The following is a 14307-nucleotide window of genomic DNA, read 5'->3' on the forward strand; positions in this document are numbered from 1 at the left end:
TCCTATAGTCTTATTACAAGGTAGTAACAAATTGTATGACATATAATGGCAGTAAGGCTTCAAGTACACAGTACCTTCAACTAACCAGAAGATCTATTAATATTTAGATAGGTCTATGAGTAGTTCAGTACGGATGCCCATCATTTTAATCCTGTTCTGTGTGCATTTGTTCAGTTTCCAGCCAAACTGACTTTCATTAATCTCTATGATTGAGCATCAATACATTTAAAACTCTGTCTTACTAAACCCATAATTATTTATTTAAATAAATTATGTAATAGTTAGGTAATAAATTCTGGTGCCTCGACAAGGTTACAAACAATTTTAATTTTGAGAAGGCAAACTCCTGGAAATACTGGCCAAAGTGATCAGCACCTTTGGACTGGACAGCTCCCATAACGCAGAACTTAAGTTCTCCTTTATAACAAGCGATCTATGTGCTGGTTTGGGAAACAGGCGTTACTCCATCATAAAACAATGAGCGACGTTAGTTAAGATGATCGTTAAAGCTTAAGTTGCAACGTTATTGGGAAAACCAACCTCAGACTGGATTAGGATGTGTTTATCACTAAGGCAGGAGGGTTTGTTGCCTAGATGTGTTATGGAAGGATATATGCTCTGGATTATGTATCATGAAACCCATTAAAATCAACAAGTCCTGATTAATTACATAATATACAGTAGCATTGTGTATATAATTAAGCAAAGGAATTAATTGAGGAGAGGATCATACCTGCCTCTGCTGTGGTGGCTCTAAAAAAATGTTTTATGTATTTATTTTTTCTCGGGATTGAGCTCTCCTTAATGATCTAAAGGAATATTCCGTGTTCAGTACAAGTTAAGCTCAATTGACAGCATAAAGTCAGAAATGTTAAGCTTATAAATGTATAAAAGCGCTTTAATTATTTTGTTAAAATTCATGCATTATTTGAGTTGTAACATTGCTTAAATTGACATTTTTACAGTCATTTTAAGATTTTAGGGTTTGTTGACATTACATTGTCTTGTTGTAAAGTTGTAAAATTGGCTATACATTTACACAGATAAGGATGTTAAGTGATTTTATCTTATTAAAATCATGTTAACACACATATTGTTTGTCTTGTGGCTAGTGAGTATTTTAAAGTTCAATAATTGGTCCCCATTCACTTCAAGTGGAACTGCATCTCTGTATCCCAGATTTTTGCTTTTTTTGTTTTCCTAAAGAAAAGGAGGGGCAAGTCAAAATACATTTTTGTGGTAATCAACATTGAGCTTAACTTGTATTGAACACAGAACATTGCTTTAAATTTACTTTAAAATTGGATTGGATTAAAAATCTGCTATTATACTACCCAGAAATTTGGCAAAAAGGTGTACCTCCATACACACACATGCACAGATAGACCCCAGGTGGTGGTCAAGCACCTGCCCTTTTGACCTCTGATAGATAAGTGCCCTTTTTGACATATTTTTATTTCTTCTAATTTTATAGTTTAGTTTTTAAATTTGGCCCGTGGCCCGTCAATTCTCGTTTTGTAACTGCATTTGAGTTCTAATTCTGCGAGATCGCACGAGCCCCTGTCCCTCCCTCTTCGACTTCCCTTGTCACAGCCACCACAGTTAACGTATGCAAATCAAGCACCCTGCAGAGCAGCATCCACGTCTCCCTGACCTGTCTTCATTGGTGACAGCCAGGTAACAATAGTGTTTGCCCTAAACTTCGGCATTGTTTGTCACTGTTGTGAAATTAAACCACTATTAAATACAGCCAGACTAACTTAGGCAATAGCCCTCCATTAAACTTAAGAACAAGCAAGCTAGTCTGGCGTTGGTGTAAAATAGCATTGTGACGCCGTCGTCAATGAAAAACGAGTGAAATCCGGTAGGCTATTTCCTTTGTCTGGCAACTGAAAAAACAAATACGCATTACATGGTTAACAGTCAATCATATTTAGATATCAGAAATGTTAGCCAACCAGTCACCCGTCACAATAAAATGTGCAAATATATGATTCGGCCTCTGTTTACATGCTCATACTTTTTATTTAGCCTAGTAAAGTATCGATTCTGGTAATTGTAGGCAAGCCAACTGATTGTAATTTCAATACAATAGTCCAGGGCCTTTACAAACTCAGATTTGAAAGTTAAACTGTTCATCTAATTTTAAAAGCAGAAGAATGATCCTGCTCCCTTCACCTCTGTAAACAGAACTCACTTAGCCTAATTGTTTCTACTGAACATAGGTCTACTTTGTAGTTTGGAGGGTAGATTTGTTGGTTTACTATTTTATTTATTCAGAGAACAGCCTTTTCAATTGTGTGTAAAGATTTGTTGATTTTAAATGGTTATTTATTTTAAAGACCATTAAAGCATGCACAATGTGGCATTGTTTTCTTTGTTGTTGCCTGTTCTAAATGTAGAAATAGCAGTGTTTCCCATTAATTACCTACACTGTGGCAGCAAAGTTTTCCCACAACAGTTTCATAATGACCCAAAAATATTTGTACACTTCTCATAATATCATTGGCAAAGCATCTCTCACTCCCAGTCAGCATCTGAGGAGCAAGATCAACACAGGTAACCAATTCTGCTTAATTTCTTTGATGGCTCAAATGTATTCTCTAGTCGATTTTGTGTTTTCACCATTTGTGAACTGCGTTAAACTCACGTTTACCATGCTTTATGGGTGTGACGTTTTTACTGTGTCATCACCATTCATATATATACAACCAATGTGTTTATAATTAAATTACTGCTAGAGCACAAAATTGTTTGAGGGTCCAAAGTCCACACACCACTGTCTCAAAATCTTGTAGGTAACACAAAAAAAGTGAATACTAAAGACCATCGTCGCGGTGTGAATTAAGAATTTTTTAGAAATACCTTGTGTATTAAACATATGCATGAGTGTATGGGTATTGAACATTTTTTTAATAATTATATATATATAAGTAAAAGATGTGCTACTGGATTTAACTTTTTTTTTTATATATATATATATGAGATGTGTGCCTTTTTTTTTTTGCTTGAGCACTTGCCTTCAAAAATGTCTGTGCACGGCCCTGCCTCCATGGTGAAAGTGCACCAAGCAGTGCAATGAGAAATGTAGCTTTAGTTACGGTATTCAACAAAGGTCAAACTAAAAGATGACCTAAAAGTGTGGGGAAAAATACTGCAATCACAGATATTTCCATACAGACAGGATTAGATTTCTCAGAGGCCACCAAAAAAAACACTAGATAACTTGTTCCAATTTTTTATTTTTTTATTTTATTCTATTCAGATTATATGAAAAACAAAAAAAATGAAAATCTGTAAAGCACACTAACCTTCTCATTGTAAACTAACCCTGTCCAAAGAGGTTATGATATGTATGTAAGGCACCTGTTCAAAACAAAACAAGCTCAAAATAAGGTACTTCCTCAACAAAAATAAGGAAAATTAAGGAATTTAGGATTGAAATTATAACAAACATTGTATACAGTAGCCTATATAAATTAACATATATATATATATATATATATATATATATATATATATATATATATATATATACATACATATATACATTTATAAACCCTTTGGTCTGTGGTCTCATAAAAACATTTTTGCTACTGAAATTAACCAGTTATTAGCACGGTTACAATCGTTTAAAATAATGTTTTCACTCTGAACAATTACAAGGGATTTTGTTCCCATCTTTGGATGTTTTTTGTTTTTGTTCCTTGAACCATTTTTAGTCCCTGTTTATTAGTATTATAGTTTAATATGATGTGATGTTTAACTGTGTGTGTGTGTGTGTGTGTGTGTGTGTGTGTGTGTGTGTGTGTGTGTGTGGAGAGAGAGAGAGAGAGAGAGAGAGAGAGAGAGAGAGAGATACCTCCTACTAACCTACTAGAAAACACCTACTAAGTGCATGTAGAAAAAATTAGGTTTGGACCATAGGGAAAATGAAAGAAAAACCAAAGCAAATTGGAATGTTATCGGACCCTAACCAGAAAGTATAATCCTGCAGAATATCTCCACTCTGTAAGAGATCCAAAACAGAGACGGATCCTCACCAAATACAGACTCAGTGATCACAGTCTGGCCATAGAAAAAGGCCGACACAGACAAACATGGCTTCCAAAGGAAGAATGAGTCTGTGCTCACTGTGACACTGGTGAAGTGACACACTTTCTCCTTCACAGTGAGAAATATACACAGTGATCAAAAACAGATCATTTACAGAATAATTCGCAGAAACAGATCAGATGCTGGTGTCCATCATGCATCGGTTGCAGCTAAATACATTTTTGAAGTGCACACCCTCAGAAACAGTGGTTTCTCAGTATATTTTTATGTTCATAATGTCCTGTTAAATGCTTATTTTATATTATATTGTATAGTGTATATTGTTATTATAGTTTTTTATTTTATTCATTACCTGGCACACATTACCTATTGTTTTTTGTTAATGTTTTATTTATTTTTTTTGTCTTGTCATTATCTGTTTTGTGTATTAATGCTTTGGCAATATTGTATGTAAACACAATCATATTATTAAAGTACCTTAAATTGTAAATTGTAATTATAAGACAGAGAGAGAGAGAAAAAGAGAGAGAGAGTCTTTCTCACACCTTGTATTTCACCTTTGTGAACCAACTCGAATGAAATGGCTATCGTTTTTGATGGCTAAGCACATTTAAGCTTAGAGTGTGTGTAAAAGTGTATGTGTGTGTGCTATATCAGAGAGACAAGGACCTGTCATTCTACAACATAAGCCAGACAACCGTGGCAATAGTCACCTGAATCAGCATCCAGGTGACTGAATATGACTGCCATGTTATTTTCCCTCAAAAAGTACTGTGAGAAAGAAACAGCTAATGGTGAATATGGGTTTCTTCAAAAAATCTGATTGTAGATTTAGAAGATATAAATCAAGGTACTTTTTTGACATTGTGAAAAACCTACTACTATGATGTTGTGGGTGGTTGCAGAGTCATTCTAATGTGTTTGCAGGGTTGCCAACTCTCATATATTTGGTGTGAAACATATTTTCATGCTTCAGGCTCTTTAAATCTGTTTTTATGTTTTTTCTTTTTTTTTTGTTATCATGGCGATTGGAATTTTGGGCCGTCAAAGCTAATTTAGTTTAATTAATTTTGCATTCTACCCTTTATAAGTGATAAAAATGTTCTTGATGTGCATCTTTACATACCCAGTTCTCACGACTGTGCACAGAATGTGGTCAAACTCCACATATGCAATCCATATGCAAACACTCATTTTTATCATACAACTACTTTTAACACATATTTATTGCAATTTATAAGAAACTTGAGTAAAATGTTATATTTACCCAAAGAATTATCAACCAATGTCCAAACCCAAGAGCTCTCTTGCACAACGTATGCTCTTACGTCTCTAACACGAGAGAGTGAGAGAGAAAGCGGTTGTTTGAAAATTCTTAAATGGTCACGTCCAATTTATGACTAGAGTTAAAGTACATAAAAATTCACCACTTAGCTACATTTAGAAATCAAGTGCTAATTAAATTAGGTAGTTTGTTTAGTGTAGAATAGTTTGATTTCCCAGAGTAACTTTAAGTAAAAAAAAAATTACAAAAAAATTTTCAAGTTCAGTAGGTTTCATCAAAATAAGATTATCAAAATAACTCCAGTATTTACAAGTCCAGTGTTGTCCCAAATGTACCACAGAAAATGCATATATCATTACTTACATTTTGTTTAAAGCGTTCTGTGCCTTTGAACTCTATGGTTGATACAATTAAGCTTAAAGTGAGTGGATATCTTTTGGCACCTAGGATGTGTTGTGTCGTCTGTGTTGAGGCAGTGCCCAGGCTGGGGTTTTGGCTCAGTCTCAGTTACTAAGGCTGATGCCAGTTGCCTGCTGGGTATGGCACATTGTAAGGGGCCTAATGGAATGGGAGCATCTCCATGCCGATTAACTGGGAGAGTGGATTTCTGGCTGCATGGGCCCAGATTGGCTGTTTGCCTTGCAGTTCAGTCAGACCATATCTCAGCAACACAAACACACAGAATCAACAATCCTTCACAGACACAAATACACAAACAGAAAACACGGCACTCAGACACAGAAATAAATCCAGACACAAGCCTCATCTATCTACCTACCGCAACAGCCAGTGGCAGCAATGCTGAAATTTTGCTGTCCACAGCCATTAGTATAACAGGCTCTACACAATGAAATACATTAGTGTGATTGCTCTGGGTGCAGACAGGGATAAGGAAAGAGGTCTTCTAGATTTGTATTTATTTATTTCAGTGAAATGCCCCAAAATGTAACTGCATTATCAAGATCATCATAGCTCCTTGACATAACAACACAGAATTGATTAAATATCATTGAATCATTTAATGTTTAGTAAAAAAGGTGTACAGATTCTAAAGTTCAGCACTGATTAGCTTCAATTTGTGTTTATAATTTATTTTAGTTTTAAAGGGAGAGTATTTTAACTAAATGTCATGCTGAATAAAACACAAATATGCAGATGCTGCTTTGCTGCTGTCCACCTATGTGTTTAACAAGCAACACACTCTCATAACCATACCATGCATTTTCCACCAAAACATTAGCCTTGGTCTGTTGCCTTTATCACAAAAAGTCTGCCTTTGACATCACTCTGATGCTGAATTCAAAAATTTCGGATGATTTCAATACTTTAACTAAGGCTACATTTTAAAATGTAATCAATTGAAATGTCATAATTATTTATTGCTTTATTTACATTTACTTATTGCTTTATTTATTTATTTATTGCTTGTTTGTTTTTCGTTTTGTTTTGTGTTGTTTTTTTGCTGTGGGACACCAAGGGAGTTTTGCGACAAAAAACAAAACAAACTAAAATGATACAACACTTTTCACTCCCACTTCGGCAAAAACTGCTGCTTGCGCAAGAGCACTCACTGCACATCAACATGTGAACGCCAAAAGCAGCTTTCAGCATCTGTTTTCTGATGCGTTAGACAAGTGCATTGCTTTTATTTACATTTTACATTTACATTTATTAATTTAGCAGGTGCTTTTATCCAAAGCGAATTACAAGAGGAATATATTAAAAGCAAATCATCTTAAGGAGACAGTGGTACAAAAAGTGCTGTATTACAAAGTTTCACTAGCATCAGAATAGTATTCAAGACAGATTAAAGGGCATCAAGAATTTATTTTTTTATTTTTTTTAGAGACTGGTTAAGTGCTCATAGAAAATCTGTGTTTTCAGCTGTTTTTTGAAAACAGAAAGTGAGTCAGCTTCACGGATGGAGTTGGAAAGGTCATTCCACCAACGTGGTACAATGAAATCGAAAGTCCGGGAAAGTGTTTTGGTGCCTCTTTGTTTTGGTACAACAAGGCACCATTCCTTAGCCAACCGCAGGCTTCTGGTGGGCGTGGAGCTATGCAGAAATGATTCTAGGTATGCTGGAGCAGACCCAGTGACTGTTCTGTATGCCAGCATCAGAGCCTTGAATTTGTAACGTGCAACTGGCAGCCAGCTTTCAATGAGAAAACACTGCCAAATTCTATCTTTGCAAATGTAAATGTTGGGGTATAATTTTGTCAGCATGACATGATATGCTGGGGTATGATTTTCATTTAATTTAAAATCAGCAACATTTATTCAAAGTGGCAAATTATTAATAAGCAACCATTTACATGTTTAACATGCTTAATCCAATGTTTTCTGTACACATTCTGCTCTGCTAAAGTGACTTGTTTCGTTCTGGGTGTATTCCAAGTCTTCTGATCTCTTTGTGTTTTGAACATACTCAAATTAAAGTTTTTATTTCATGATCATGTTCACTCAGCATCCACTGTAACATATCCCACAATCATTCTAACACATTAAAAAAATTGCTTCCAAAAGAGGGTTACAAAACATGTCTCATGACTGATTATGATAACCTCAAGTTTGGATGAATGTCCAATATTTAAGGGCTCCTTGGATGTCCCAGCCTGCACAGACGGAGAAGGTTTCAAGCAATTAAATCTTCAGTTTTACTGTGATCTCACACAATCCTATCTTTTTCTTTGTGACTATACTTGTATCTACTTGTTCCTTGTATCTGGTTGCATCAAGAAATATTTGTATTTTAGTAAATATTATAATGACAAATACTATTTAATTTATACAGTTAGGATACAGTAAATTTTGTGAATGATTTACAATAATCTTCTAAAATGCGTCTAAAATGCGAGTGTTTTACTCGCATTTGCTAGTGAAAAGTACTGCTTGTGAATGCAGAAAATTATTTGGGCGCATGTCATGACTAACAGCTGATATAACTTGTTTTTGCAGCCTACCATCAGAATAAAAACTCCCTAATGTATCTTCCCTCGTATACCAAATACTTTTAAAACAGGCGCATTAGTTATTTTTGTATAAAAAGCACCTTTTTTCACTCTCGTATGGCTGTGAGTGCTGTCCTCTCCCTTCCTCTCTTTTTTCATGCACACACAGACACCGAAGGAGAGATACCCCATGTGAAGATGGTTTAAGTGGAGTTTCTTGCTTTTTTTATGTGTCAAAATTACAGACAGTGTTTTGAATAATGGCTGATTAATCTCACGGTTTCTGAGAAAAAAAGCGATTCGCGATAACAGTAAACGGCATGTCCCCAGATAGCAAAAAATATCCGCACGGCTTCTTTTTGCCGCCGTCCCTAAGCTGTCGGCTATAGGTGTGTCCCACTGGCGGGGATGAAACGTTTGCCGCCGAATTCGTCACTCCCATTTCTTGCGATATGCCGCCCGCGAAAAGCTGGCTGGCCGCCCGCTTCATTTTCTCTGGCGGTTGCCTCGGGCTGATCGACCGCGGGCGGCTGGCGGCAAGCCGCTTTGAAATACAAGGATTTCTACTCTCAAAATCGACCAGCCATGTTGGCTATTATTATTTTTTGCTCCAAAGCCATTAGGGTTTATAACAGAGTCTTGACTCTTGATTCCATGATAAGGTAAGGTTTAGGAAATGACATTTAAATTACTTTGAAACTCTGAAGCGATTATACAGTAATATATGTAAAATATATTGAATTATTTTATGCACTTGAAAATTGTTTACATTTCTTTGATTGCTGTGCATTTGAGACATGCACCAATAAACCAAAAAGAATTCCTTTTGTAAAACTTGGCAATAAATATCTTTCTGATTCTGATTAGGTTTTAAAATAGATATTTAATTCATGGTATGAACAATTTAGCAGAATAAATTGATGAAGTTAGACTTTTCACGAATGCCTGACTATCAGTGAACAGTGAAAGACATCTGCAACATGGCCAAAATCTTGGGTATACTTTAATTTTTTTATTAATTTGCAACCATGGTGATATCTATCATAAACATGAAAATCACTGTTTTGACGTGAAGGATAAACTCAATGAAAAAGCGAAATTATCCTCTGGTTTCACAGTTGCGCAGAAATTTAGTTTATGTCTACATTTTTTCCAACCTCGATTTTTTTTTTACCTTTTACAGGTTTTGCAATTATGACCTGTACAAATGTTTAAGAAAGTGTTAAAGTCCCTGTAAAGGCAATAAAAAAAAATCTAAACGCATTATAAATGTTAAAAATGTATTGCTAAAACACATTACAAAGACTGAACTGTGAAGTTCCGCTGTTGCCATATCTGTTTCTGGTTTACTTGCGCGTCGCCCAAAATGTCTGTTTTTACTCGATGTCTCCGGAATCTTCCGAAAATACGCGTCAGCAATGTTCATCGCATTGTTGATGCCTGGTCCCCTGCTCCGACAAGCAAGAGGGACAAGGGCTTTGAGTTGTCTGCACAACTACAAGGGTAAGTATTTTAATCTAATGTAGTGTGCCGGCAGATAGCGGCTAAGCTAGTTCGCCACGTGTTCATTTTTTATGTAAGGTTAGTATAGAAGCTTGCTTTTTCTTAGTTTTAAAGTAGACTGTTTGTTAATTTTTCTGATAATTGTAATATAAATTATATTAACTTGCTCTCCTCTCAGTTTCTAATAAAGTCACTGTCAGGGCATTGTGCTACAGGTCCATGAGGAAAGCAGATAAACCTCACAGTTTGAGTGTATGGTGAAGCTAGAATTGATAAGACCGCAGTTACAGGCTTGTTACTTTAATAGCCCGATGTTCCTGGGGACTCGGCTAAGGTTATTCATGTTTAATGTAACTCAAATCAAATGAAAACAGTTATTGTAGGCAGGTAAGTTTCCCTAGCTGGTCCCCTCCGGGCAAAATGAGTTCTTATTCAAGTTTTCAACTCAGTCATTCGTTTAAGATTCAATCTTGTGTTATAAGTTTTAGGCTATCATGATTATACAGTGAGCAAGCTATATAAATAAGTATTTAATATAATAAAAGTGTAGAGCAACAACCGAGGGTGTAAGGTAAAGGCTGAATATTGTAGATTTATTACAATATGTTGCATGTTTGAATTAAAATACCTGTGGATATGCAGGAGCACACACTCTACAAAGGCCTGACTGGAGATTTGCCTGATCTATCCGTCCTTCAGGTGAGTAGGGATATAAAAATAGCAAATTTCACTGTACAGTATGATATATCAACCAAAATCTGTATACCAATATTTCATTTTATTTTTCCTCCCCTTTTACAAACAAATATTCTGCTTCAAAGAAAAAAAATGAAATTGATGTTATCATAAGGGTCCTTCATTATGAACTTGTATGCCATGCATAACATACTGTGGATAGAAATTACAGGGAAAGTTACTGGTATGATAATTGTGGTTATATTATATTACTATTATATTTAGTGTATTGCTAATCAATATATTGTTACTTCCCAGGTGACAGCGGCTCACTTCAAGAGCAGGTGAAGCAAGTTGGGACAATGTTGAAGACATTTGCTCGCACTGGGCAATCGGGTACAACTTGCAAACAACACCTGTGGTTGTTGGTTTAATTCCCACTGGGGCCACCTGTACATGTAGTAGACCTAGATATAAATGTCATAGTTTTGTAGTTGAAGGACCAGGACTGACTACTTTATTCTTTTATTCTGGGAACCCCTGTAGGTGCAGATCAAACCCTAATGCTGCGACGTCTTGGAGTTTGGCGATGTTGTGCGTAGCATGGACAACAAAATGCTATGCTGCAACATTTCAGTGCCAATGTGTCTGTTGGAGAGTTATCCCTGCCAGGGGATCTGTTACTCCCCCCTAGACACCCAGAAAGATTTGGCGTTGCTTGACAACAGTTTGAGGCAGGATAAAGAGCTCCAGCAACGATTTGTAAGTGTGCTGATTTCGTTTATAACGCCATAGGGTAATCTAAAAAGTAAAATTAAAATCATACACTGCATATTCTACAGTCTGAATCCACAGCCTGTCACATTTTAAATTCATGAGAAGCTTCAGAGAAATGTAATTTGTAACATGTTTTTTTGTATTTTCAGCTTCGGTTTTTGGCAATCAAATGTGGGAGGGACCTAAAGACAGTTATACCAGTTATAATGGTATATTCTACTCCAGAGCTTTACTCTAAATTATTACCACTTAACCTATTGTTAGAAATGACTTGTAAATATGATGTTATACCTCAATTTATTTGGTATCCTGCACTTTATTTGGTACCAAATAACCTCATTGCTTATGTTTACTGGTAATTCTTTTCATCCCAGAGCTGACCTCTTTATATTATTAACAATTATTGTAAGTGTTACAATAGTGTTTTTTAAAAAAAAAAAAGATTTTTTTTTATCAAAATTTAATTGGAAACCTGCATGTTCTTTAGTGTGTGTGTATATATAATGTTTGTATTTTTCTGTTATTTATATTTCAGTGATCTGACATCTTGTTTCAATGACAGTTACTGTACTTTGAAATGTGGAATTAAAACGGCAAATGGAAATTTGTCTGGTTTGATCAATCATTATTCTTGATAAACTGCATGCTATAAATATATATATATATATATATATATATATATATATACAATAAGCGGCGGCAGATCGCTCGAAAAAGCGTTTGCCTCCGACGGTCCGCCTTCGATATAACGGCGGCGGAACGGCGGATAGCCAGCGGGCCGGCCGCGGAACGAAGGCGGGAGGAAGGCGGCTGCCGCTTTTAAAAAGCGGCTTTTAAAAAGCGGCTGCCGCCGACGGTGCGCCGTCAAACGTGTTTGCGATATCGCCATTCTGCCGCTTCTACTGCCGCCGGAGCACTGCCAGCGGCCCGCCGACTTATTGCTATCTGGGTCAGAGTCCTTGTCCAACACAACGTGATAAGCAAAATTTCAAACATAATTAGTTTTTTTAAATCATGAAATTTCACTCTACAAATAACAGCCTCTTTGCACAAATGCGTGATGATGAGGCGCACCAAACATATAATATTCTGCTTCTAACACAGGTGCGCTGGCTGTCGCGTGGACAAGTGGTTGTGGGTTTCTTTTTCTTGGATCTTCAATGGTCATGAAAATTCTATAACACTATAACCACGCACCGCAAGACTGTACAAATCTCTTAAAATGGAATACCTTGTCGATGCTTTATAGTGAAACCAACAAGAAGCTACATGGCTCTGCGTCAGACCAATAGATATCAACTGCTAGAAATGTATAAAGTATCATGTCTATCGAGGTTATGCAAAATCCTGGGCAATGCACATTCCCAAAAATCCTTGTATTATAATCATAATTTTGCATGTGTCATGGCCATTAATGATAGTGATATTTTGTGCACACAAACAAGCAAACACATAGTGTACAATGAGAGAAAGCACATCCAAGGTAATTAGCGGGGGCTTCGGGGTAAAAAGGACTGGAACCACTGGTCTGGCGCATATTTTTGTAAACATATAATTAAAATAGCAACATATACAGATACAGAATCGCTTCTTTGTGGTAGTTTATGTCATATGAAATATGTTAAAAAATTTTAACTTTCATGAATAACCCAATGCATAATAGACAGTTAAAACTGAAAATACATTAATGTAGTTATGAATGTCATGAAAGTTTGATTTGATTTGACATCAAACATCAAAGCTACTAATCTGTTATAAATTAGGTCTACCTACAGTATATGTTTGTTAATTGCAAATGGAAGTAAAAAGTGTCATCAATATATTATTAGTTTATTAGTGGCTTAAGGAGATCAGTCAGGACTGATATAGTTCGGTGTTGCCTGTAAGGTTAATTTAAGAAAAATATTTATCAGAGAAGATGTCTTTTGTCATGTATGAATAATCTTATGTTAATTATTTCTGTAATTATATTTTTAATGCATGTATGCTCTGCTGGCATACATAACCAGATGTATCAACCTGGCGCAGGTTGCACCAGCTATACTCAAGTTACAACTTAGCCTAGTTGTGACGTAAATGGGCTCTTAAGTTACAAAGTCACACACACACACTATAATATATATTTTGACTACATTTACCTGCCTGCTTGATGTTGTATATAGTTTATAAGTGGTTAAGTGTAGTAGGAGTGGGTTTATTTTAGAGGATCTAGAATATAGATATAATTGTACAATGTAACTGGAATGTAATCAAGAGGAAGATGGATGGCCACAAGCCAAGCTCAGAGCTGCCAGGAGTGGCATATATTCACCCAACAGCAATATATATATATATATATAAACTCACACATACACACACACACATTGGTGGCCAAAAGTTTGGACAGATTTTGCTCTAATGGAAATACATTGGTACTTGTATTCACCAAATTGGCAGTCAAATGATCACAATGTATATTCAGGACATTAATAACGTGAAAAATTACTATTACAATTTCAAAAAAATAATGTATCTACTGCTTAATTGTAATCCTCCACGTTCAACAAAGACAGCTTTGCAGATCCTTGACATTCTAGCTGTCAGTTTGTCCAGATACTCAGGTGACATTTCACCCCACACTTCATATAGCAATTGCCATAGATATGGCTCTCTTGTCGGGAACTACTCACGCACCTTACAGTCTATCTGATCCCACAAAAGCTCAAAGGGGTTACGATCCATAACACTCTTTTCCAATTATCTGTTGTCCAATGTCTGTGATTCTTTTCCCACTCTAACATTTGTTTTTGTTTTTCTGTTTAAAAGTGTATTTTGTTTTGCAATTATTCCCATAAGGCCTGCACCCCTGAGTCTTCTCTATACTGTTGTATATGATATGTCACATGTTTATGTGTTGAGCAGGTAGAATTCAACGAAGCTGTCAGCTGAAGACATGTGAGGTGTCTATTTCTTTAACTAGAGCCTCTGATGTAATAATCCTCTTGTTTAGTTGTACATCTGGCCTTGCACATCTCTATCTGTCCTTGTTAGAGCCAGTTGTCCTTTTGAAGGCTGTAGTGT

At 35.9% G+C, this 14307-nt stretch overlaps 1 long non-coding RNA gene across 1 annotated transcript; it reads left to right on the forward strand.

Moving 5' to 3' along the window:
• Nucleotides 1–10297: 10297 nt before the first annotated feature.
• LOC127663066 (uncharacterized) lies at nucleotides 10298–11164 on the forward strand. The gene is made up of 3 exons (XR_007972958.1): nucleotides 10298–10494; nucleotides 10789–10866; nucleotides 11017–11164. It is a non-coding gene; the product is annotated as an uncharacterized LOC127663066 (long non-coding RNA).
• Nucleotides 11165–14307: the final 3143 nt, after the last annotated feature.

This window comes from Xyrauchen texanus, chromosome 23 (genome assembly GCF_025860055.1).
Source record: "Xyrauchen texanus isolate HMW12.3.18 chromosome 23, RBS_HiC_50CHRs, whole genome shotgun sequence".
Lineage (NCBI taxonomy): Eukaryota > Metazoa > Chordata > Actinopteri > Cypriniformes > Catostomidae > Xyrauchen > Xyrauchen texanus.